The sequence below is a fragment of the Vombatus ursinus genome, unplaced genomic scaffold (assembly GCF_900497805.2).
Source record: "Vombatus ursinus unplaced genomic scaffold, bare-nosed wombat genome assembly UNPS02009770.1, whole genome shotgun sequence".
NCBI lineage: Eukaryota > Metazoa > Chordata > Mammalia > Diprotodontia > Vombatidae > Vombatus > Vombatus ursinus.
The window spans coordinates 3,891,218-3,895,907 of NW_020949548.1; the positions used below are offsets into that span (position 1 = coordinate 3,891,218).

General features: G+C 35.9%; 1 protein-coding gene across 1 annotated transcript in view; it reads right to left on the reverse strand.

The window, feature by feature from the left end:
• The window catches only part of LOC114036142 (leucine zipper protein 2-like), a 232,090-nt gene that overhangs the window by 45,474 nt on the left and 181,926 nt on the right, over nucleotides 1–4,690 (reverse strand). The window lies entirely within an intron of this gene.

Genomic DNA, 4,690 nt, shown 5'->3' on the forward strand with positions numbered 1-4,690 from the left:
TTCCTTCCTTCCTTCCTTCCTTCCTTCCTTCCTTCCTTCCTTCCTTCCTTCCTTCCTTCCTTCCTTCCTTCCTTCCTTCCTTCCTCCCTTCCTTCTTCCCCTCTTTCCTTCCTATCTTCCTTTCTGGTTGTGTGTGTGTGTGTGTGTGTGTGTGTGTGTGTGTGTGTTTTGGTTTGTTTTTTGTTTGTTTGTTTTAGGCAATGGTGGTTAAGTGACTTGCCCCCACAGCTAGTAAGTGTCAAGTGTTTGGCCTGAGTCCGGATTTGAACTCAGGTCCTCCTGACTTCAGCGCCGGTGCTCTATCCACTGTGCCACCTAGCTGCTATCTTCCTTTCTAAATGAGGCATAATACTATTGATGTGATCTGAATGCATGGAGTACATGAAAATGATTTCTCCTCCTGTTCTAAGTATTATGACTATTAACATATCTTGAGACTATATGAGGGTTTTTTTCCAGTTCAATAAAATGTCCATGTCCTTTTCCCAATAAACTTTATTGAGAGCTATGCCTCTAAATATTACACATGTGTAATCGATCTTCTGAACCCAACTGCAGGACTTTGAATTTAGTCTTATTAACTTTCATCTTTCTAAATTACTTATAAGCCCTTTTTATGCTGTTGTAATCTCTTGTTACTTGTTTGGGTCTATCTTTATCAATCTAAAGATTGCTTTTCCTAAAAAATTAAACAGTATCAAAAAGGAGCTGAGAGGTGCAATTTTTTTCATTGCATTATTCTAATATAATATCGCTCCATCTCGTACAAGCGCAGAGACTATATCTTCCTCATTCTTCTTGCCTGCATCATATCTAAGAAGCTCTCTCCTTGATTTTTTTTTAATTTGGGCCTCAACATTTTAAGCAAGCCTCAGCTGTTTTGGGGAATTAGACTGTTCATACAGGACTATGTCACTCCCTTGCAATACCCACAAGCTTTAATTATATTCCTCATGTTAACAGCTCAGCATCCGGTCCCTATTAAATTGCGTCTTATTAAATTCAGTCCATCATTTGAGCCTGCTGATCACCCAGCATATTGGTTATTCCTCAGTGTGTCTCATAAGCGTGGCTAAGTGGTAAAGAAGCTGCTGCAGATCTGTGGGGAAGATAAAATAGTCTCACATAGAAATATTTTCGTTCTTCTATGTGCTAGATAGAAGACACTAGAACCTGAATATCATTAATATCTATTGACATTAAAAAATGAGTGAATGAATACTGAAGTGTGAGCTAACTTGCTTTGATTTTTATTTTTTTTAAGATGGTACTTTGAAAGATTACTTAAGTATTATGTGACCAATGCATTATTAAGATGAGACACCCACAGGAAAGCCAGTAATAAGAAACAAGAAAATCCCACTAAGACTAATTTAACCAGTCCTTCCAGAACAGAAATGTGATATCATGGAGGAAACTACTGCTAGGCTGCATTGTGTTTCCCACTGAGGTGAGATAAATACCACTAGTGGTATGTAGTGTGTGATGTTAAGATTGTTTTTGGAGATTAGAAATGACAATATTCTTATGTAGGAAACCACTTGGGGTCAGTGTAAGGCAAGTGAAATCACTACTTACTACTGGGAACTTATCTCAATTATATGAGTCTTTGTAACCCATATTCATTGTGAATATTCACATTTAAAATGTGCTGCCTTGGTAAATAAATTAAAGTCATACCTTCAGGATGGCTCTCATTCACCTTTGCATTAACTTAATGCTGCTCATTATGAACCTATTTCTTCAATTTCAAACCAACTCTTGTTTTTCTTACAAATCATTTCATCACTATGATCACTACCTCTACCACTACGCTGAGACTCAATGTGAATGCAGTGCTGAGTGATGGGAATTGAGAATCCATGGATGCCACTCTTTGGCAACCTACTGTCCAAATGAACATGTCATTTTCCAATTCTGTCACTAATTGTTGACTTCGGTGAAGTGGGTAATGGATATTGTCATTGCCACCAGTCAAGTGTCAAAAGATAAAACTATTTTTCAAATTTACAAATAAAACTGATTTGAAAAAAATAGTCATGCATAAAAAAGCCATATATAAACATAACGATGATTTGAGGGGCACTAGGAAAGCCTCACCTACTGGAAAAAATCTCTACCAGTCTATATTTACTAACTAAAATTCTGTTATTCTCCAAGGTGACATCTTTTTGAGTTATTAAAGAATTAGCAATGGATGTTTGGGGTTCCCAAACACATTCAATTTGGTGAAGTAGAACAATGGTTATTGCAAGGATCACATAAGGCAACATTTGTCCTGTGATATAAGGAACATCTAGCATGGAAACTGCATCCACAACTATAGATCAGCAACTTCTTTGTTATTTATAGTCTTAGAGATTTTTCCAGGAGATGTGAGAGGTTAAGTGACTTATTCAAAGTCTTCCAGCTATAACATGTCTAATATAACATGTCTAATCTAATATAACATAATCTAATGTAAGAGCTCAGATCTTTCTGATTCCAGAGATGACTCTCAAGGTCAAGGTCAAGGAAGAAGCAATTACAAACAATTAGTGCCCCCGTTTAAAAAGAAATGGTGACACAAAATCATACATAAGGAACTCTGTGGGCTGCATAACTTAGAAAACCAGCCACTTACATTATCCATGCTCTATTATATTTTTATTCCGTTAAATATTTTCCAGTTACATTAAGCCACACTCAAGATTGTTGTAGGCCAAAGTATGATCTGTAGGCCACGTGGTTGACACCTCTGGGGTAGAATATTAGAGTGTTACTTTATAAAAAAATGCAGCTTATGCTTTGTTAGGAAGGTTTTATTTTCACTGCTTCAACTGCACCAGTAGGCTGATAAGTAGCCAATTAGTAGGTACCATGCATAGATACAGAATGTAGATGCCTAATAGGAAGAAAAATGCCAACAGAACACACAGACCTTAAGACTACCTCCTCATTGGCTAATATATTGGAGGAGACATGCTGAAATACCACCAAGTCCAAATACTTTCCTAAGTAACATAAATAAAACAGTCATAATTTTCTTCTGCCTTAGAAGATAAATTCAATCACTTTCTGCGGACAACAAATTTGTCCAAAGGTTCCACGATAGCAACAAATCTAGTAACTACTAGTGGGAGACATTTGTTCTTCCTTTTCCTTAAATCTCTTCCTACATGCTGTCACCATGGCCAAGATGCTGACTGCCGTAGCTGTCATTAGCTGCCTTCCCCTCTGCCCTGGTATTGAAGAGAATAGCGTTGGAGGGGATTTGAAAATCATAAAATAGCCCAATTTCTACCTGAAACATGAAACCTATCCCCAAACCCAGATTTTTCAAACTCTTCTTGAAAATATTCAATAATGGGAACTTACAGCTTCCTGACACAGACAACATCATAAATTGCATTTGTGTGTCTTGAATATATTAAAAACTTCAGAAATTTTTGCTTAATTCATATTAATAATAGCACTCTAGGGTTACAAAGTGCTTTCACATCTATGATCTCATTTTAGTTTTACAATCTTAACATGGGAAATATGGTGCATCTGTAATTATCCTCATTTGAGAGCTAAACAGTCAGGCTCAAAGAGATTGTTACTTGACCAAGTCACAATAAGTGAGGGAGGTTATATTTAAATTCAAGTCTTCTAGTGACATGACTCAACATCTACAACATCATTTGCTTCATTTTCCAGGATGCTTAAAAACAACAAACCAGTTAACATATTGTTTGCCTTCTCAAGGAGTGGAAGAAAATTGGGAAATCATTTTTTTAAATTGATATTAATTTTTAAATGTAATTGTGAAATATTTAGTTAAATAAATAAAATATATTATAAAAAGTTAACATAATTAGATGACATAAAACCTACAGATCTAGAAATTTTATTGGGTCTTTACATCTGGGCAGCTAGGTAATATAGTGGACAGAGCATTGGGTCTGGAATCAGGAAGATTGGAGTTCAAATCCAGATACTTATTAGGTGTGTGACCCTGAGCCAGACACAACTTCTGTCTACCCCAATTTCCTCATCTGTATAATGGGGATAATAATAGCACCTATCTCCCAGGGTTGTTGTGAGGATAAAAGGAGCTAAAAATTGTAAAGCACTTTGCACTTAGGGCCTGGCACATAGTAGGTGCAAAATAAACGTTAGCTATTATTAATATTGCGACTACTATTCCCCTTATCTAAATCACAAACTCCATTATCTCTTCTAGTCTCCATTCAGGAACAACAGAAGCATCTGCCTAAAGTAAATCCTCAATATCAGTGAAAAGGAGACATTGATTATATTAATCTATTTAATGAATTTTGTCTGATTTCCATTAGAATCAATGTGATTGCTTTTAGAGTTCTTTATTTTAGGCAGAGATTACTTAAACTAAAAATGTTTATAAGCCACATTTTATAACCTTGTGCAACTGTCATTTTGTTTCTATGTAAAATGGTCATTCTTTACATGTGTGTTATCCTTGACAGATTCTGGAGTGTTTTCACATTCATTAAATCTTTAGAATAACCCTGTGGCATAAGCCTGACAGTTCTGAAAGCTGAAGAAAATGAAGTCCAGAGAGGGTAAGAGAGGTCCTTAAAGTTTTATGTGTATCAAGTGGAAAACCATTGACTTCTATCCAAATATCTTAATTTCTAAGTGAATATTTGTTTCCACCACATTATCCCACCTCATCACTTTCTAACTT